The sequence below is a fragment of the Arachis stenosperma genome, chromosome 1 (genome assembly GCF_014773155.1).
Source record: "Arachis stenosperma cultivar V10309 chromosome 1, arast.V10309.gnm1.PFL2, whole genome shotgun sequence".
In the NCBI taxonomy this organism is placed as follows: Eukaryota; Viridiplantae; Streptophyta; class Magnoliopsida; order Fabales; family Fabaceae; genus Arachis; species Arachis stenosperma.
This window is the reverse complement of record NC_080377.1, coordinates 82,615,065-82,637,955: the sequence shown is the minus strand read 5'-3', so window position 1 is coordinate 82,637,955 and position 22,891 is coordinate 82,615,065. Positions and strand designations below refer to the sequence as shown.

The 22,891-nt window shown below is 40.0% G+C and overlaps 1 non-coding gene across 1 annotated transcript; it reads left to right on the top strand.

Moving 5' to 3' along the window:
* The first annotated feature begins 11,578 nt into the window (after positions 1-11,578).
* LOC130951338 (small nucleolar RNA R71) lies at positions 11,579-11,686 on the top strand. The gene has a single exon (XR_009073936.1). It is a non-coding gene; the product is annotated as a small nucleolar RNA R71 (small nucleolar RNA).
* The last annotated feature ends 11,205 nt before the right edge of the window (positions 11,687-22,891 follow it).

Here is a 22,891-nt window from a genome sequence, read left to right as displayed (position 1 = left end):
CTGTAAACCCTAGTAACTAGTTTAGTATAAATAGAACTTTTTACTATTGTACTAGGGAGCTTTTGGAACATCTTTGGATGTTTAGTCCTTAGACCGACATATTGGTTATTTTGGTTCCCTCTCTGGGGCCGAAGCCAATGAACACCATTATCACTTATGTATTTTCAACGGTGGAGTTTCTACACACCATAGATTAAGGTGTGGAGCTCTGTTGTTCCTCGAGTATTAATGCAAAGTACTATTGTTCTTCTATTCAATTCATGCTTATTCTTATTCTAAGATATTAATTCGCACACAAGAACATGATGAATGTGATGATTATGTGACACTCATCACCATTCTCACTCATGAACGCATGATTGACAACCACTTCCGTTCTACATGAAAACAAGCTTGAATGTATATCTCTTGGGTTTCTAATCAACAATTCACATCGACTCTCTGACAATGGGGCATCTGAATCCGAGATTAGAATCTTCGTGGTATAGGCTAGAATTAATTGGCAGCATTCCTGAGATCCGAAAAGTCAAAACCTTGTCTGTGGTATTCCAAGTAGGATCTGGGATGGCATGACTGTGACGAGCTTCAAACTCGTGACTGTAGGGCGTGGCGACAGACGCAAAAGGATAGTAAATCCTATTCCTACACGATCGAGAACCAACATCTGATTAACCATACGATATATGTACATGGTATTTTTCATCCGAGACGAGAAATCCGACAGTTGATTAGCCGTACAGAAACCGTAGAGGACCATTTTCACTGAGAGAACGGGAAGTAGCCATTGACAACGGTGACACCCAACATACAGCTTGCCATAAAAGGGAGTATGAAGGATTGGATGAAGGCAATAGGAAAGCAGAGATTCAGAAGGAACAACTCATCTCCATATGCTTATCTGAAATTCCCACCAATGAATTACATAAGTATCTCTATCTTTATTTTATGTTTATTTATCTTTTAAATTAAAACTCCATAACCATTTGAATCCGCCTGATTGATATTTACAAGACGACCATAGCTTGCTTCAAGCCGACAATCTCCGTGGGATCGACCCTTATTCACGTAAGGTTTATTACTTGGACGACCCAGTGCACTTGCTGGTTAGTTGTGCAAAGTTGTGAAAAAGAGTTGAGATTACAATTGTGTGTACCAAGTTGTTGGCGCCATTGAGATCACAATTTTGTGCACCATGGGCATTGGACGCCTGGATTGGGGTAGATGGCTGGCCTTGAATGCCAGTTTTGAACCTTTTATTCTGAAGAAAAGTATAAACTATTATATATTTCTGGAAAGCTCTGGATGTTAGCTTTCGATATTAATTAAGAGCACTCCATTTGGACTTCTGTAGCTCCAAAAAAGCTCCTTCGAGTGCAAAGAGGTCAGATCTTGACAACATCTACAGTGATTTCTCTGCCTCTGGATCAAACTTTTGCTCCAGCTCCTCAATTTCAACTAGAAAATACCTGAAATTGCACAAAAACACACAAACTCTTAGTAGAATCCAAAAATGTTAATTTTACACTAAAACCTATGAAAATACAATAAAACGTAAATAAATCATGCTAAAAACTATGTGAAAATGATGCCAAAAAGCGTATAAAATATCCGCTCATCACAACACCAAACTTAAACTGTTGCTTGTCCCCAAGCAACTAAAAACAAAGTAAGATAAAAAGAAGAGTAAGATAAAATAAATCTCAAAGTTTTCAATGAAGCTCAGCTTCAATTAGATGAGTAAGACTTAGTAGCTTTTTGCTTCTGAATAGTTTTGGCATTTCACTATCCATTGAAACTTATAAGTGTTAGTCTCTTTAGGAACTTAGAATCCAGATGATATTATTGATTCTCCTAGTTTAGCTCTTTTTTATTCTTAAACACAGCTTTTTAGAGTCTTGGCCATGGCCCTAAGCACTTTATTTTCCATTATTACCACCGGATACATAAATGCCACAGATACTTAACTGGGTGAACCCTTTCAGATTGTGATTCAGCTTTCCTAGAATCCCCAGATAGAGGCATCCAGAGTTCTTAAGAATACTCTTTTTGCTTTGGATCACGACTTTAACTGCTCAGTCTCAAGTTCTTTTACTTCACACCTTCACACCACAAGCATATAGTTAGGGACACTATCCATTTGAAGTGTTTAGGCTAAGATTTTATTTCGTTTAGGCCCTCCTAACTATTGATTCTCAAAGCCTTGGATCCTTTTACCCTTGCCTTTTGGTTTAAAGGGTTATTGGCTTTTTGCTCTAGCCTTTTGGTTTAAAGAGCTATTGGCTTTTTTTCTGCTTTTTGTTTCTTTTTTAGCTTGCTTTTTTTTCGCATGCAAAATTTTTTCTTTTTATTGCATCTTTCTTTTTTACTACTTTTTCTTGCTTCAAGAATCAATTTTTGGATTTTTCAGATTACTAATAATAATTCTTCTTTTTCATCATTCTTTCAAGAGCCAATATTCTTAATTCCAATTTCGAATATGCACTGTTCATTCATACATTCAGAAAACAAAAGCAATACTACCACATCAAGAAAATTGAACTATTCTTAAGATAAAATCGAGATTTATCCAACTTATTCTCTCTTTCAAATAAAATTTTCTTTTAAGTAAGGTGAGAGATATATGGAACATTTTATAACTTTAAGATATAGATAGAAATGATCATGCAATAAGAACACAAGAACAGACAACAAAACATAATGGAAAACAGAAAATGACACAAAAGCAAGGGGTGATGGAACGGGACCACCTTAGTGATGGCGACTACCATTTCCTCTAGAGAATCCAATTGAGCGCTTGATATCTTCAATGTCACGCCCTTGTCTCTGATGTTCTTCCCTCATAGCTCTTTGATCTTCTCTAATTTCATTAAGGATGGTGGAATACTCTTAATGCTCCATCCTTAACTGATTCATGTTAGAGCTTAATTCTCCCACAAAAGTATGCCATTGATCCCAATAGCTTTGAGGAGGAAAATACATCCCTTGAGGCATCTCAGGAATCTCATTTTGAGGTGGCTCCACATGCTCATATTGTGGTTCATGTGTCGTCTCTCTAGTATGCTCCATCCTTCTTTTAGTGATGGGCTTGTCCTCCTCAATTGGAAGGTCACCTTCTATGACAATCCCAACTGAATTGCATAGGTGACAGATAAGATGAGGGAAAGCTAACCTTGCTTGGGAGGAGGGCTTGTCCGCCACTTTGTATAACTCTTGAGGTATCACCTCATGTACTTCCACCTCCTCTCCGAGCATGATGCAATGGATCATGATGGCTCGGTCTATGGTCACTTCGGACCGGTTGCTAGTAGGGATGATAAAGTGTTGGATAAATTCCAACCATCCTCTAGCTATGGGCTTGGGGTTAGGCCTTCTTAGTTAGACAGGCTTGCCTTGGGAATCCCTTTTCCACTATGATCCTTCCACACAGATGTCTGAGAGCACTTGATCTAGCCTCTGATCATGGTTAACTCTTCTAGTGTAAGGATGTGGGTCTCCTTGCATCAAAAGCAAGTTGAACACCAACCTCATACTTTTCGGACAGAAGTCCAAGATTCTCCCTCGGACCATGGTGCTCTAATTCTTAGGACAATGGTTCACACTAATGTCATGGTTTTTCGTGACCCATGCATTAGCATAGAACTCTTGCACCATTAAGATTCCAACCTTTTGGATGGGATTGGTTAGGACTTCCCAACCTCTTCTCTGGATTTCATGTCAGATCTTTGGATACTCATTCTTCTCAAGCTTAAAAAGGACCTCAGGGATCACCTTCTTCTTTGCCACTACCTCATAGAAGTGGTCTTGGTGGGCTTTGGTGATGAATCTCTCCATCTCTCAAGATTCGGAGGTGGCGGCTATGGCCTTTCCTTTCCTCTTTCTAGAGGGTTCTCCGGCCTTGGGTGCCATAAGTGGGAATGGAAAGCAAAAAGCAAGGCTTTTCCAACACCAAACTTAAAACTTTGCTTGTCTTTGAGCAAAAATAAACAAAAAAGAAGAATGGAGTAGAAGAAGAAGAAAATAGATGGAGATGGAGGGAGAAGAAGGGCTCGGCCAAGGGGTTTTGGGAGTGTATGAAGTGTGTGTATGAAGGGTTAGTAAGAGGGGGTATTTAGAATTGGTGTCTGGGAGCTTAGTAAAGCTCTACACTGAAAGAGATGGTTGCAACACTAAGTGTTGCACAGTTATCTCACTTTTTTCAGAGGGAGAGTTGGGTGAGGCATCTTGAACAAGATGTGATCCTCTCCTAGTTGTAAAATCAGTTCTCCCTTAACTACATCAATGATAGCGTTGGCAGTGGCTAGGAAAGGTCTTCCAAGGATGATAGATTCTTCCTCATCTTCCCCAGTATCTAGGATTATGAAATTTGCAGGGATGTAAAGGTCTTCAACCTTCACCAAGACATCCTCTACTAAGCCATATGCTTTCTTCATTGACTTGTCTGCCATCTCTAATGAGATATTTGCAGCTTGTACCTCAAAGATTCCTAACTTCTCTATTACAGAGAGTTGCATGAGATTTATACTTGACCCTAGGTCACACAGAGCCTTCTCAAAGGTCATGGTACCTATGGTGCAATGAATTAGGAAGCATCCGGGATCCGGAAGCTTCTGAGGTAGCTTCTGCTGAACCAAAGCATTGAGTTCTTTGGTAAGCAGTGGAGGTTTTTCTTCCAAAGGTTTTGTGCCAAACAGCTTGGTATTTAGCTTCATAAGAGCTCCTAGGTACCGAGCAACTTGCTTTTCCCTAGTTTCCTCATCCTCATCAGAGGATGATATTCATCAAAACTCATACACTACAAGAGTGCATGCAAGGGAACCTTTATCATTTCTATATGAGCCTGGGCTTCCTTTAATTCTTGGATATGGACTTCCTTGGTGGACATTGAACACTCAGTAGGGACCTCCTTACTAGCATTCAACGCCTGCTGTGCTGCTAATTTGGGCGTTGAATGCTCAGTGAGTTCTTCCTCACTGGCGTTCAACGCCAGCCTCTATGCCAGTTTAGGCATTGAACGCCTAGTGAGGTCTGCATCACTGGCATTCAACGTCTGTTTTGATGCCATTGTGGGTGTTGAATGCCCAGTGGGATCCTCTTCACTGGCGTTCAACGCCAAGCTCTTAGCTAGTGTGGGCGTTGAATGCCCAGTAAGGTATTCCTTACTAGCGTTCAACGCTAGCTTGTATGCCAGTTTGGGCATTGAACGCCCAGTAAGGTCTTCATTACTGGCGTTCAACGCCATCTCAGCCTCTTTAAATTTGGCCTCAGACTCTGTGATGATGGCTGGTGCGCGAAATTGTGAACTATACTTTTTCACAACTCTCATAATCCCTGGTAATGGCTCCAAAAACTTGGTGCGCTCAATACCATGGCATTACACAACTTCGCACAACTAACCAGCAAGTGCACTGGGTCGTCCAAGTAATAAACCTTACGTGAGTAAGGGTCGATCCCACGGAGATTGTTAGTATTGAAGCAAGCTATGGTCATCTTGTAAATCTTAGTCAGGCAAACTCAGATATATATGGTGATGAACGAAAATAACATAAAAGATAAAGATAGTGATACTTATGTAATTCATTGGTAGGAACTTCAGATAAGCGCATGAAGATGCCTTCCCTTCCGTCTCTCTGCTTTCCTACTGTCTTCATCCAACCCTTCTTACTCCTTTCCATGGCAAGCTCGTATAGGGTCTCACTGTTGTCAGCAGCTACCTCCCATCCGCGCAGTGAAAGCTAATGCACACACTCTGTCACAGTGCTGCCAATCACCGGTTTGGTTCCCTCCCCTACCGGAATAGAATAACTCTTTTGCGTCTGTCACTAACGCCCAGTAGGTTACAGGTTTGAAGCACGTCACAGTCATTCAATCATTGAATCCTACTCAGAATACCACAGACAAGGTTAGACCTTCCGGATTCTCTTGAATGCTGCCATCGGTTCTTGCCTATACCACGAAGACTCTGATCTCACGGAATGGTTGGCTCGTTTGTCAGGCGAGCACTCGGTTGTCAGGCGATCAACCATGCATCGTGCAATCAGAAATCCAAGAGATATTCACTAAGCCTCAAATGCGTGTAGAACAAGAATGGTTGTCAGTCACCTTGTTCATGAGTGAGAATGGTGATGGGCGTCAATCATCACCTTCATCATGTTGAAGAACAAGTGATATCTTGGTAAAAGAACAAGTGGAATTGAATGGAAGAACAATAGTAATTGCATTAATACTCGAGGTACAGCAGAGCTCCACACCTTAATCTATGGTGTGTAGAAACTCCACCGTTGAAAATACATAAGCATAAGGTCTAGGCATGGCCGAATGGCCAGCCTCCCAATGATCTAAGAACTAAAATGTCCAAAGATGATCTAGAGATCTAAAAGTGATCAAAAAGATTTTTCTACAATAGTAAAAGGTCCTACTTATAAGAAACTAGTAGCCTAGGGTGTACAGAAATGAGTAAATGACATAAAAATCCTCTTCCGGGCCCACTTGGTGTGTGCTTGGGCTGAGCAATGAAGCAATTTCGTGTAGAGACTCCCCTTGGAGTTAAACACCAGCTTTAGTGCCAGTTTGGGCGTTTAACTCCCAATTAGGTGCCAGTTCCGGCGTTTAACGCTGGAATTTCTTGAGGTGACTTTGAACGCCGGTTTGGGCCATCAAATCTTGGGCAAAGTATGGACTATTATATATTGCTGGAAAGCCCAGGATGTCTACTTTCCAACGCCGTTGAGAGCGCGCCAATTGGGCTTCTGTAGCTCCAGAAAATCCGCTTCGAGTGCAGGGAGGTCAGAATCCAACAGCATCTGCAGTCCTTTTGAGTCTCTGGATCAGATTTTTGCTCAGATCCCTCAATTTCAGCCAGAAAATACCTGAAATCACAGAAAAACACACAAACTCATGGTAAAGTCCAGAAAAGTGATTTTTAATTAAAAACTAATAAAAATATACTAAAAACTAACTATATCATATCAAAAACATACTAAAAACAATGCCAAAAAGTATACAAATTATCCGCTCATCACAACACCAAACTTAAATTGTTGCTTGTCCCCAAGCAACTGAAAATCAAATAAGATAAAAAAGAAGAGAATATGCAATGAATTCCAAAAACATCTGTGAAGATCAGTATTAATCAGATGAGCGGGGCTTTTAACTTTTTGCCTCCGAACAGTTTTGGCATCTCACTCTATCCTTTGAAATCCAGAATAGTTGGCTTCTTTAGGAACTTAGAATCCAGATAGTGTTAATGATTCTCTTAGTAAAGTATGATGATTCTTGAACATAGCTATTTATTGAGTCTTGGCTGTGGCCCAAAGCACTCTGTCTTCCAGTATTACCACCGGATACATACATGCCACAGACACATAATTGGGTGAACCTTTTCAGATTGTGACTCAGCTTTGCTAAAGTCCCCAATTAGAGGTGTCCAGGGTTCTTAAGCACACTCTTATTGCCTTGGATCACAACTCTTATTCCTTTCTCCTTTTTTTTTCGTTTTTTTTTTTTTTGAAATGCTTTTTCTTGCTTCAAGAATCATTTTATTGATTTTTCAGATCCTCAGTAACATGTCTCCTTTTTCATCATTCTTTCAAGAGCCAACATTCATGAACCACAAATTCAAAAGACATATGCACTGTTTAAGCATACATTCAGAGAACAAAAATATTGCCACCACATCAAAATAATTAAACTATTATAAAATTCAAAATTCATGCAATTCTTTCTTTTATCAATTAGGCACGTTTTTATTGAAGAAAGGTGATGGATTCATAGGACATTCATAACTTTAAGGCATAGACACTAAGACACTAATGATCATAAGACACAAACATGGATAAACATAAGCATTAAAATTCGAAAAGCAGAAGAACAATAACAAGGAAATCAAAGAACGGGTCCACCTTAGTGATGGCAGCTCTTTCTTGCTCTTGAAGATCCTATGGAGTGCTTGAGCTCCTCAATGTCTCTTCCTTGTCTTTGTTGCTCCTCCCTCATAATTCTTTGGTCTTCTTTAATTTCATGGAGGAGAATGGAGTGTTCTTGATGCTCCACCCTTAGTTGTCCCATGTTGGAACTCAACTCTCCTAGGGAGGTGTTTAATTGCTCCCAATAATTTTGTGGAGGAAAGTGCATCCCTTGAGGCATCTCAGGGATCTCTTGATGAGAGGGGTCTCTTGTGTACTCCATCCTTTTCTTGGTGATGGGCTTGTCCTCATCAATGGGGGTATCTCCCTCTATGTCAACTCCAACTGAATAACAGAGGTGACAGATGAGATGAGGAAAGGCTAACCTTGCCAAAGTGGAGGTCTTGTCCGCCACCTTGTAGAGTTCTTGGGCTATAACCTCATGAACCTCTATTTCTTCTCCAATCATGATGCTATGGATCATGATGGCTCGGTCTATGGTAACTTCGGATCGGTTGCTAGTGGGAATGATTGAGCGTTGTATGAACTCTAACCATCCTCTAGCCACGGGCTTGAGGTCATGCCTTCTCAATTGAACCGGCTTTCCTCTTGAATCTTGCTTCCATTGTGAGCCCTCTTCACATATGGTTGTGAGGACTTGGTCCAACCTTTGATCAAAGTTGACCCTTCTAGTGTAAGGATGCTCATCTCCTTGCATCATAGGCAAGTTGAACGCCACCCTCACACTCTCCGGACTAAAATCCAAGTATTTCCCCCGAACCATAGTGAGATAATTCTTTGGATTCGGGTTCACACTTTGGTCATGGCTCTTGGTGATCCATGCATTGGCATAGAACTCTTGAACCATCAAGATTCCGACTTGTTGAATGGGGTTGGTGAGTACTTCCCAACCTCTTCTTCGGATCTCATGGCGGATCTCCGGATATTCACCCTTTTTGAGTGAAAAGGGGACCTCGGGGATCACCTTCTTCAAGGCCACAACTTCATAGAAGTGGTCTTGATGCACCCTTGAGAGGAATCTATCCATCTCCCATGACTCGGAGGTGGAAGCTTTTGCCTTCCCTTTCCTCTTTTTTAGAGGTTTCTCCGGCCTTGGATGCCATAAATGGTTATAAAAAAGCAACGCTTTTACCACACCAAACTTAAAATGTTTGCTCGTCCTCGAGCAAAAGAAGAAAGAAGAGAGTAGAAGAAGAAGAAATGAGGAAGAGGGAGATGGTAGTGTGTTCGGCTAAGAAGGGTAAGAAAGGGTGTTTAGGTTGTGTGAAAATGAAGAGTTGAAGAAGGGTATTTATAGGAGAGAGGGGGGTAATGGTTCGGCCATGGAGGGTGGGTTTGGGAGGGAAAGTGGTTTGAATTTGAAGGGTGAGGTTGGTGGGGATTTATGAAGGATGGATGTGAGTGGTGAAGAGAAAGATGGGATTTGATAGGTGAAGGGTTTTTGGGGAAGAGGTATTGAGGTGATTGGTGAATGGGGGAAGAAGAGAGAGAGTGATGGTAGGGTCCTATGGGGTCCACAGATCCTGTGGTGTCAAGGAAAAGTCATCCCTGCACCAAATGTTGCTCAAAATCACGTTTTGAGCCATTTCTGGCGTTAAACGCCGGGCTGGTGCCCATTCCTGGCGTTTAACGCCAGGTTGTTGCCCTTTACTGGCGTTTAACGCCAGTCTGGTGCCCCTTTCTGGCGTTAAACGCCCAGAATGGTGCCAGACTGGGCGTTAAACGCCCAACAGCTAGCATTACTGGCGTTTGAACGCCAGTTTCTTCTCCTCCAGGGTGTGCTGTTTTTCTTCCTGTTTTTCATTCTGTTTTTGCTTTTTTTCATTGTTTTTGTGACTTCTTATGATCATCAACCTACAAAAAAAGATAAAATAACAAAAGAAAATAATTAACTATAAAACATTGGGTTGCCTCCCAACAAGCGCTTTTTTAATGTCATTAGCTTGACAGAGGACTCTCATGGAGCCTCAGAGATACTCAGAACCGTGTGGGAACCTCCCAACACCAAACTTAGAGTTTGAATGTGGGGGTTCAACACCAAACTTAGAGTTTGGTTGTGGCCTCCCAACACCAAACTTAGAGTTTGACTGTGGGGGCTTTGCTTGGCTCTGTTTTGAGAGAAGCTCTTCATGCTTCCTCTCCATGATGATAGAGGGATGTCCTTGGGCCTTAAACACCAAGGATTTTCCATTCACTTGAATGATCAACTCTCCTCTATCAACATCAATCACAGCCTTTGCTGTGGCTAGGAAGGGTCTGCCAAGGATGATGGATTCATCCATGCACTTCCCAGTCTCTAGGACTATGAAATCAGTAGGGATGTAATGGTCTTCAACTTTTACCAGAACATCCTCTACAAGTCCATAGGCTTGTTTTCTTGAGTTGTCTGCCATCTCTAATGAGATTCTTGCAGCTTGCACCTCAAAGATCCCTAATTTCTCCATTACAGAGAGGGGCATGAGGTTTACACTTGACCCTAAGTCACACAAGGCCTTCTTGAAGGTCATGGTGCCTATGGTACAAGGTATAGAAAACTTCCCAGGATCTTGCCTCTTTTGAGGCAGTTTCTGCCTAGACAAGTCATCCAGTTCTTTGGTGAGCAAGGGAGGTTCATCCTCCCAAGTCTCATTTCCAAATAACTTGTCATTCAGTTTCATGATTGCTCCAAGGTATTTAGCAACTTGCTCTTCAGTGACATACTCATCCTCTTCAGAGGAAGAATACTCATCAGAGCTCATGAATGGCAGAAGTAAGTCCAATGGAATCTCTATGGTCTCATTTTGAGCCTCAGATTCCCATGGTTCCTCATTGAGGAACTCAGAGGAGATTGGTACACGCCCACTGAGGTCTTCCTCAGTGGCGTCCTCCTCCTCTCTTTCCTCTCCATATTCGGCCATGTCTATGGCTTTGCACTCTCCTTTTGGATTTTCTTCTGTATTACTTGGGAGAGTACTAGGAGGGAGTTCAGTAACTTTCTTGCTCAGCTGACCCACTTGTCCTTCCAAATTTCTGATGGAGGACCTTGTTTCATTCATGAAACTTTGAGTGGTCTTTATTAGATCAGAGACCATTGTTGCTAAGTCAGAAGTATTCTGCTTAGAACTCTCTGTCTGTTGCTGAGAAGATGATGGAAAAGGTTTGCCATTGCTAAACCTATTTCTTCCACCATTATTGTTGTTGAAACCTTGTTGGGGTCTCTCTTGATTCTTCCATGAGAAATTGGGGTGATTTCTCCATGAAGAATTGTAGGTGTTTTCATAGGGTTCTCCTAGGTAATTCACCTCTTCCATGGGAGGGTTCTCAGGATCATAAGCTTCTTCCTCAGATGAAGCCTCCTTAGTACTGTTTGGTGCATTTTGCATTCCAGACAGACTTTGAGAAATTAAATTGACTTGTTGAGTCAATATTTTATTCTGAGCCAATATGGCATTCAGAGTGTCAATCTCAAGAACTCCTTTCTTCTGATTAGTCCCATTGTTCACAGGATTCCTTTCAGAAGTGTACATGAATTGGTTATTTGCAACCATTTCAATCAATTCTTGAGCTTCTGCAGGCGTCTTCTTCAGATGAAGAGATCCTCCAGCAGAGCTATCCAAGGACATCTTAGATAGTTCAGAGAGACCATCATAGAAAATACCTATGATGCTCCATTCAGAAAGCATGTCTGAAGGACATCTTCTGATTAATTGTTTGTATCTTTCCCAAGCTTCATAGAGGGATTCTCCATCCTTCTGTCTGAAGGTTTGGACTTCCACTCTAAGCTTACTCCATCTTGTGGTGGAAAGAACTTTGCCAAGAAGGCATTGACTAGCTTTTCCCAAGAGTCCAGGCTTTCTTTAGGTTGAGAATCCAACCATATTCTAGCTCTGTCTCTTACAGCAAAAGGGAATAGCATCAGTCTATAGACCTCAGGGTTAACCCCATTAGTCTTGACTGTGTCACAGATTTGCAAGAATTCAGCTAAAAACTGATGAGGATCTTCCATTGGAAGTCCATGGAACTTGCAATTCTGTTGCATTAGAGAAACTAATTGAGGCTTAAGCTCAAAGTTGTTTGCTCCAATGGCAGGGATAGAGATGCTTCTCCCATAGAAGTCGGGAGTAGGTGCAGTAAAGTCACCCAGCACCTTCCTTGCATTATTGGCATTGTTGTTGTTTTCGGCTGCCATGGGTTCTTCTTCTTTGAAGAATTCGGTCAGGTCCTCTAAAGAGAGTTGTGCTTTGGCTTCTCTTAGCTTTCTCTTCAAGGTCCTTTCGGGTTCAGGATCAGCTTCAACAAGAATGCCTTTGTCTCTGCTCCTGCTCATATGAAAGAGAAGAGAAAAAGAAAATGTGGAATCCTCTATGTCACAGTATAGAGATTCCTTGAAATGTCAGAGGAAAAGAGAAATAGAAAGAAGAAGGAGAAGAAGAATTCGAACTTTAATTAGATAAGGTTCGAATCATGCATTTAGAAGGAGTGGTACTCCATAAATAGAAGGATGTGAGAAGGAGGGAAGAGAATTTTCGAAAATTCAATCAAAAGATTTTGAAAACATTTTGAAAATTTGATTGATAATTTTCGAAAATTCAAAGTGGAAAAGAAATCAAGTGATTATTGAAAAAGATTTTGAAATTAGAAACTAAAAAGAATTTGATTGAAAACTAATTTGAAAAAGATATGATAAAAAAAAATATGATTGAAAGGTTATGGTCTTAAAAAGATGTGATTGAGAAGATATGATTTGAAAATAATTTTAAAAGATTTGATTTTGAAAATTAGTGACTTGCCTAACAAGAAAAGATATGATTCAAACATTAAACCTTTCTCAACAGAAAAGGTAACAAATTTGAGATGTTCAATCAAATCATTAATTGTTAGGAAGTATCTTTGAAAAAGGAAGGAAATTGATTTTGAAACCATTTGATTGAAAAGATATGATTTGAAAAAGATTTGATTTTGAAAAACTTTGAAAACTTGAAAAAAAATTGATTTGAAAACAAAATCTTCCTCCTAGCACCATCCTGGCGTTAAACGCCCAGAATGGTATACATTCTGGCGTTTAACGCCCAAAATGCTACCTTTTTGGGCGTTAAACGCCCAACCAGGTACCCTGGCTGGCGTTTTAAACGCCAGTCTGCCTTCTTCACTGGGCATTTTGAATGCTCAGCTTTTTCTGTATAATTCCTCTGCAGTGTGTTCTGAATCTTCAATCCCTTGTATCATTGACTTGAAAAGACACAAATTAAAAATATTTTTGGATTTTTAATAATCAAAATGCAACAAGAATCAAATAACAATGCATGCAAGACACCAAACTTAGCAGTTTATGTACTACTGACACTATATGAGACACAGAAACACTCAAGCCAAAAGAATTCAATGATCAAAACAAAGAACTATATGCATGAATTCGAAAAATATAACAAAAACATGCATTTGACACCAAACTTAAGATGAGACTCTAGACTCAAACAAGAAACATCAAATATTTTTGGTTTTTATGATTTTGCAATTTTTTTGTGTTTTTCGAAAATTAAATGGGAAAAGGTATCAAAATCCTTAATGAGAATTCCAGGAATCAGTGCAATGCTAGTCTAAGACTCCGGTCCAGGAATTAGACATGGCTTCACAGCCAGCCAAGCTTCCAAAGAAAGCTTCGGTCCAAAACACTAGACATGACCAAAGGTCAGCCAAGCCTTAGCAAATCACTGCTCCAAAAGCAAGATTTGATACGAAATCAACAAGCTCTTGTGGTGATAAGTTGAAACCTCGGTCCAATCAGATTAGACATGGCTTCTCAGCCAGCCAGATTTCAACAAATCATCATGAAACTCTAGAATTCATCTTCAAGAATTTCGAAAAAAAATACCTAATCTAAGCAACAAGATGAACCGTCAGTTGTCCAGCCTGAACATCCCCAATAACACCAAAATTGATGTTGTTGCCGGATCTTGGCACTGATGTTACCAAAGGCTTGCTCAAACTAGAACAATCCCGGCAACGGCGCCAAAAACTTGGTGCGCGAAATTGTGACTATACTTTTCACAACTCTCATAATCCCTGGTAATGGCTCCAAAACTTGGTGCGCTCAATACCATGGCATTACACAACTTCGCACAACTAACCAGCAAGTGCACTGGGTCGTCCAAGTAATAACCTTACGTGAGTAAGGGTCGATCCCACGGAGATGTTAGTATTGAAGCAAGCTATGGTCATCTTGTAAATCTTAGTCAGGCAAACTCAGATATATATGGTGATGAACGAAAATAACATAAAAGATAAAGATAGTGATACTTATGTAATTCATTGGTAGGAACTTCAGATAAGCGCATGAAGATGCCTTCCCTTCCGTCTCTCTGCTTTCCTACTGTCTTCATCCAACCCTTCTTACTCCTTTCCATGGCAAGCTCGTATAGGGTCTCACTGTTGTCAGCAGCTACCTCCCATCCGCGCAGTGAAAGCTAATGCACACACTCTGTCACAGTGCTGCCAATCACCGGTTTGGTTCCCTCCCCTACCGGAATAGAATAACTCTTTGCGTCTGTCACTAACGCCCAGTAGGTTACAGGTTTGAAGCACGTCACAGTCATTCAATCATTGAATCCTACTCAGAATACCACAGACAAGGTTAGACCTTCGGATTCTCTTGAATGCTGCCATCGGTTCTTGCCTATACCACGAAGACTCTGATCTCACGGAATGGTTGGCTCGTTTGTCAGGCGAGCACTCTTGTCAGGCGATCAACCATGCATCGTGCAATCAGAAATCCAAGAGATATTCACTAAGCCTCAAATGCGTGTAGAACAAGAATGGTTGTCAGTCACCTTGTTCATGAGTGAGAATGGTGATGGGCGTCAATCATCACCTCATCATGTTGAAGAACAAGTGATATCTTGGTAAAAGAACAAGTGGAATTGAATGGAAGAACAATAGTAATTGCATTAATACTCGAGGTACAGCAGAGCTCCACACCTTAATCTATGGTGTGAAACTCCACCGTTGAAAATACATAAGCATAAGGTCTAGGCATGGCCGAATGGCCAGCCTCCCAATGATCTAAGAACTAAAATGTCCAAAGATGATCTAGAGATCTAAAAGTGATCAAAAAGATTTTTCTACAATAGTAAAAGGTCCTACTTATAAGAAACTAGTAGCCTAGGGTGTACAGAAATGAGTAAATGACATAAAAATCCTCTTCCGGGCCCACTTGGTGTGTGCTTGGGCTGAGCAATGAAGCAATTTCGTGTAGAGACTCCCCTTGGAGTTAAACGCCAGCTTTAGTGCCAGTTTGGGCGTTTAACTCCCAATTAGGTGCCAGTTCCGGCGTTTAACGCTGGAATTTCTTGAGGTGACTTTGAACGCCGGTTTGGGCCATCAAATCTTGGGCAAAGTATGGACTATTATATGCTGGAAAGCCCAGGATGTCTACTTTCCAACGCCGTTGAGAGCGCGCAATTGGGCTTCTGTAGCTCCAGAAAATCCGCTTCGAGTGCAGGGAGGTCAGAATCCAACAGCATCTGCAGTCCTTTTGAGTCTCTGGATCAGATTTTTGCTCAGATCCCTCAATTTCAGACAGAAAATACCTGAAATCACAGAAAAACACACAAACTCATAGTAAAGTCCAGAAAAGTGATTTTTAATTAAAAACTAATAAAAATATACTAAAAACTAACTATATCATATCAAAAACATACTAAAAACAATGCCAAAAAGTATACAAATTATCCGCTCATCAATGGCCTTGCACTCTTCTCTTGGGTTCACTTTAGTGTTACTAGGAAGAGTATCAGGAGGTGTTCAGGGATTCTCTTGCTCAGTTGACCAACTTGTACTTCCAGATTTCTGATGGAGGACTTGGTTTCAATTATGAAACTATGAGTGGTCTTAGAGAGGTTGGAGACTATAGTGACTAAGTCAGAAAGGCTCTTCTTAGGAGTCTCCATATGTTCGTGAGAAGATGAGAATGGTGGCCTGTTGTTGAACCTAGTCTGGGTTCTTCCACCTTGATTATTATTAAAGCCTTGCTGAGGCTTCTGTTGATCCTTCCATGAAAGGTTAGGATGATTCCTCTATGAGGGGTTGTAGGTATTTCCATGGGGTTCTACCTTGTAATTCACCTCTTCCATCATGGGTTGTTGATGAGCGGATAATTTATACGCTTTTTGGCATTGTTTTTAGATAGTTTTTAGTAAGTTTGAGCTACTTTTAGGGATGTTTTCATTAGTTTTTATGTTAAATTCACATTTCTGGACTTTACTATGAGTTTGTGTGTTTTTCTGTGATTTCAGGTAAATTCTGGCTGAAATTGAGGGACTTGAGCAAAACTCTGAAAAAGGCTGACAAAAGGACTGCTGATGCTGTTGGAATCTGACCTCCCTGCACTCGAAATGGATTTTCTGGAGCTACAGAACTCCAATTGGCGCGCTCTCAACGGCGTTGGAAAGTAGACATCCAGAGCTTTCCAGCAATATATAATAGTCCATACTTTATTCGAAGAATGACGACGTAACTTGGCGTTGAACGCCAAGTACATGCTGCTGTCTGGAGTTAAACGCCAGAAAAACGTCATGATCCGGAGTTGAACGCCCAAAACACGTCATAACTCAGAGTTCAACTCCAAGAGAAGCCTCAGCTCGTGGATAGATCAAGCTCAGCCCAAGCACACACCAAGTGGGCCCCGGAAGTGGATTTATGCATCATTTACTTACTCATGTAAACCCTAGTAGCTAGTCTAGTATATATAGGACATTTATCTAGTGTATTAGACATCTTTTGACAGTTTAATCTCTTGACTATTCGGTCACTTGATCATGGAGAGGGCTGGCCATTCGGCCATGCCTGAACCTCTTTTACTTATGTATTTTCAACGGTGGAGTTCTGCACACCATAGATTAAGGGTGTGGAGCTCTGCTGTACCTCAAGTATTAATGCAATTCCATTGTCTTTTATTCAATTCTTTTATTCTTATTCCAAGATATTCATTCGTACCCAAGAACATGATGAATGTGATGATAAGTAACCCTCATTATCATTCTCACTTATGAACGCACGTGATTGACAACCACTTCCGTTCTACATGCAACAAGAGCTTGAATGTGTATCTCTTAGATTCCCCAACAGAATCTTCGTGGTATAAGTTAGATAGATGGCGGCATTCATGAGGATCCGGAAGGTCTAAACCTTGTCTGTGGTATTCGAGTAGGACTCTATGACTGAATGACTGTGACGAGCTTCAAACTCCTGAAGGCTGGGCGTGATGACAAGCGCAAAAGAATCAAGGGATTCTATTCCAACCTGATTGAGAACCGACAGATGATTAGCCGTGCTGTGACAGAGCATAGGAACGTTTTCACTGAGAGGATGGGATGTAGCCACTGACAACGGTGATGCCCTACATACAGCTTGCCATGGAAAGGAGTAAGAAGGATTGAGTTGAAGCAGTGGGAGAGCAGGCATCCTTGAGCCATACAGTATCTCCATATGCTTATCTGAAATTCCTACCAATGAATCTGCATAAGTATTCTATCCTTTTTATTATTTATTTTTCTTATTTCTATTTTCGAAAACCCATAAACCAATTTAATCTGCCTAACTGAGATTTACAAGGTGACCATAGCTTGCTTCATACCAACAATCTCTGTGGGATCGACCCTTACTCACGTAAGGTTTATTACTTGGACGACCCAGTACACTTGCTGGTTAGTTGAACGGAGTTGTGAATTCAAGTTAAGAAAATAAACAGTGCCCTAAGGGTATATTCATACTAAAGCTCAAAAGATAGAAGAACATAGTGATCAAAAACTTCGTCCACCAAGTTTTTGGCGCCGTTGCCGGGGATTGTTCGATTATGGACAACTGACGGTTCATCTTGTTGCTCAGATTAGGTAATTTTCTTTTCAAAAATCTTTTTCAAAAATTTTTCTTTTATTTTTCGCTTTTCCAAAAATGTTTTTCGAAAACAAAAATTAATAAAAATCCAAAAAAATTAGAAAATCATAAAAATAAAAAATATTCTATGTTCTTGTTTGAATCTTGTGTTAATTTTTAAGTTTGGTGTCAATTGCATGCTTTTAAAATTTTTCTTGCATTTTTTTCGAAAATCCCATGCATTTATAGTGTTCTTCATGATCTTCAAGTTGTTCTTGACAAGTCTTCTTGTTTGATCTTGATGTTTTCTTGTTTGTATTGTTTGTTGTTTTCATGTGCATTTTTTGTTTGTTAGAATCTATGTATAAAAAAATTCTAAGTTTGGTGTCTTGCATGTTTTCTTTGCATCAAAATTTTCAAAATTATGTTCTTGATGTTCATCTTGATCTTCAAAGTGTTCTTGGTGTTCATCTTGACATTCATAGCATTCTTGCATGCATTCATTGTTTTGATCTAAAAATTTCATGCATTGAGTATTTTTGTTTTTTCTCTCTCATAATTAAAAATTTCAAAAATCAAAAAAATATCTTTCCTTATTTCCCTCCAAATTTTCGAAATTTGGGTTGACTTGGTCAAAAATTTTTAAAAATTAGTTGTTTCTTACAAGTCAAGTCAAAATTTCAATTTTAAAAATCTTATCTTTTCAAATCTTTTCAAAAATCATATCTTTTTCATTTTTTCTATTTTTCGAAAATTTCAAAATTATTTTTCAAAATATTTTCAAAAATCTTTTTCCTATCTTTACATCTAATTTTCGAAAATTCACTAACAATTAATGTGATTGGTTCAAAAATTTGAAGTTTGTTACTTTCTTGTTAAGAAAGGTTCAATCTTTAAGTTCTAGAATCTTATCTTGTAGTTTCTTGTTAGTGAAGTAAATAATTTCAAATTTTTAAAATTAAATCTTTTTATCTTTTATCTTATCTTTTCAAAAATTTTATCTTTTTCAAAATTTGATTTCAAAATATCTTATCTAACTTCTTATCTTCTTATCTTTTTAAAAATTTGATTTCAAATCTTTTCAATCAACCAACTAACTTTTTGTTTGTTTCTTATCTTTTTCAAAACTACCTAACTACTTATCCCTCTCTAATTTTCGAAAATTCTCTCTCTTTTCAAAAATTCTTTTTAATTGTTTTAAATTTTAATTTTAATTATCTATATATTTAATTTTCGAAAATCACTAACCTCTTTTTCAAAACTATTTCGAAATTCTCTTTCTCTCTTCTTCTTCTATTTAATTAATTAATTACTAACACTTCTCTTCACCTCCCTTCATCCAAAAATCCGAATCCATTCTTCTTTCTTATACCCCTTCTTCTTCTACTAACATAAAGGAATCTCTATACTGTGACATAGAGGATTCCTCTTTCTTTTCTTGTTTTCTTCTCCTTCATATGAGCAGGAACAGGGAAAAGGGCACTCTTGTTGAAGTTGATCCAGAACCTGAAAGGACTCTGAAGAGAAAATTAAGAGAAGCTAAATTATAACAATCCAGAAACAACCTTTCAGAAATTTTTGAACAAGAGAAGGAGATGGCAGCCGAAAATAATAATAATAATGCAAGGAGAATGCTTGGTGACTTCACAAAGCCAACGTCCAAGTTTGATGGAAGAAGCATCTCCATTCTGCCATTGGAGCCAATAACTTTGAGCTTAAGCCTCAACTAGTTGCTTTAATGCAACAAAACTGCAAGTTTTATGGACTTCCATCTGAAGATCCTTATCAGTTTTTAACTGAGTTCTTGCAGATCTGTGAGACTGTAAAGACGAATGGAGTTGATCCTGAAGTCTACAGACTCATGCTTTTCCCTTTTGCTGTAAGAGACAGAGCTAGAATATGGTTGGATTCACAACCTAAGGATAGCCTGGACTCCTGGGATAAGCTGGTCACTACTTTCTTGGATAAATTCTTTCCTCCTCAAAAGCTGAGCAAGCTGAGAGTGGATGTTCAAACCTTCAAACAAAAAGATGGTGAATCCCTCTATGAAGCTTGGGAAAGATACAAGCAGCTGACCAAAAGATGTCCATCTGACATGTTTTCAGAATGGACCCTATTAGATATATTCTATTATGGTCTCTCTGGATTTTTGAAAATGTCATTGGACCATTCTGCAGGTGGATCTATTCACCTGAAGAAAACGCCTGAAGAGGCACAAGAACTCATTGACATGGTTGCAAATAACCAGTTCATGTATACCTCTGAGAGGAATTCTGTGAATAATGGGATACCTCAGAAGAAAGGAGTTCTTGAAATTGATGCTCTGAATGCCATATTGGCTCAGAACAAAATGTTGACTCAACAGGTCAACATAATCTCTCAAAATCTGAATGGATTGCAATATGTATCCAACAGTACTAGAGAGACAGCTTCTAAAGAAGCTTATGATCCTGAGAACCCTGCCATGGCAGAGGTCAATTACATGGGTGAACCTTATGGAAACACCTATAACCCATCATGGAGAAATCATCCAAATTTCTCCTGGAAGGATCAACAAAAGCCTCAACAAGGCTTTAACAATGGTGGACGCAATAAGCTGGGCAATAGCAAGCCATATCCATCATCTTCTCAGCAACAGACAGAGAATTCTGAACAAAACAATTCTAATTTAGCCAGTATAGTCTCTGATCTATCAAAGGCTACTTTCAGTTTCATGAATGAAACAAGATCCTCCATTAGAAATCTGGAGGCACAAGTGGGCCAGCTGAGCAAGAAAGTTATTGAAACTCCTCCTAGTGTTCTCCCAAGCAATACAGAAGAGAATCCAAAAGGAGAGTGCAAGGCCATTGATGTGATCAATGTGGCCGAATGCACAAGGGAGGAGGGGGACGAAAATCCTAGTGAGGAAGACCTCTTGGGACGTCCCTCAAGCAAGAAGGAGTTTCCTATTAAGGATCCAGAGGAATCTGAGGCTCATCTAGAGACCATAGAGATTCCATTAAACCTCCTTCTGCCATTCATGAGCTCTGAAGACTATTCTTCCTCTGAAGAGGATGAAAATGTGACTGGAGAGCAAGTTGCTCAATATTTAGGAGCTATCATAAAGCTGAATGCCAAGCTGTTTGGTAATGAGACTTGGGAAAGTGAACCTCCCTTGCTCATTAGTGAACTAGATACTTGGATTCAGAAAACTCTACCTCAAAAGAAGCAAGATCCTGGCAAGTTCTCAATACCTTGTACCATTGGCACCATGAGCTTTGAAAAAGCTCTATGTGATCTGGGGTCAGGGATAAATCTTATGCCACTCTCTGTAATGGAGAAGCTGGGGATCATTGAGGTACAACCTGCCTTATTCTCATTACATTGGCAGACAAGTCAATAAGACAAGCTTATGGAATAGTAGAGGACGTGCTAGTAAAGGTTGAAGGCCTTTACATCCCTGCTGATTTCATAACCCTAGACACTAGGAAGGAAGATGATGAATGCATCATCCTAGGAAGACCTTTCCTAGCCACAGCAGGAGCTGTGATAGATGTCAACAGAGGTGAGTTAGTCCTTCAATTGAATGGGGACTACCTTGTGTTTAAGGCACATGGCCATCCCTCTGTGACAAAAGAGAGTAAGCATGAAGAGCTTCTCTCAATTCAGAGTCAAGAAGAGCCCACACAGTCAAACTCTAAGTTTGGTGTTGTGAGGCCACAACCAAACTCTAAGTTTGGTGTTCAAACCCCATATCCAAACTCTAAGTTTGGTGTTGGGACTACACACTAAAATTGACCTGATCACCTTGTGGCTCCATGAAGCTATTGACATTAAAGAAGCGCTTGTTGGGAGGCAACCCAATTTTATTTATCTAATTTTATTTTATTTTGTTTCTTTGTTATTTTTGTGTTTAATTAGGTACATGATCATGAGGAGTCACGAAAAAAAATCAAAAAATTAAAAAACAGAGTCAAAAACAGAAGAAAAAAATGTTCACCCTGGAGGTAGCGCAGACTGGCGTTCAACGCCAGTAAGATGCATCTGGCTGGCGTTCAACGCCAGAACAGAGCACCATTCTAGCGCTGAACGCCAGAAACAAGCAACAACCTGGCGTTAAACGCCAGGAATGTGCACAGAGAGGACAAACTGGCGCTGAACGCCAGTAACAAGCATGAAACTGGCGTTCAACGCCAGAAACATGCATTACATGGGCGTTGAACGCCCAGAACGTGCACCAATGGGCGTTTAAACGCCAGAATGGTGTGCCAAGGCAATTTACATGCCTATTTGGTGCAGGGATGGAATTCCTTGACACCTCAGGACCTGTGGACCCCACAGGATCATCTCAGGATCTGTGGACCTCACAGGATCCCCACCTACCTCGCCCTCTCTCTTTCCATTCATGGTCATCCCTTCTATTTTTCATTCACCACCTACATCTATCCACTCTTCCCCATACACCCCACCTACCTTTACCATTCAACTTCTCTTTCCCACCAATCCCACCATATAGCCGAATTCCTCTCTCCCTCTCTACCATATTTTCTTCTTCTTCTTCTTCTCTTCTTTCTTCTCTTGCTCGAGGGCGAGCAATATTTTAAGTTTGGTGTGGTAAAAGCATAGCTTTTTGCTTTTCCATTACCATTAATGGCACCTAAGGCCAGAGAAACCTCAAAGGGAAGACAAAAAGCTTCCACCTCTGAGTCATGGGAGATGGAAAGACTAATATAAGCCGTCATAGCTCAGTGGTAGAACATGTGGCTGCAAATCAAGAGATCCCTGAGATACCTCAGGGGATAAGTTTTCCTCCAAACAACTATTGGGAGCAACTCAACACTTCTTTAGAATGTTTGAGTCACAATGTGGAACAATTAAGGGTGGAACATCATGAGCACTCCATCATTCTCCAAGAAATAAGAGAAGATCAAAGAGCAATGAGGGAGGAGCAACAAAGGCAAGGAAGGGACATAGAAGAGCTAAAGAACACCATTGGTTCTTCAAGAAGGCGCCACCCTCATTCAGGTGGATTCATTCCTGGTTCTTATTTCTTTCTGCTTTTCAGTTTTTAATGTTGTGTTTATCTATGTTTTGTGTCTTTATTTCATGATCATTAGTATGTAACCATGCCTTAAAGCTAT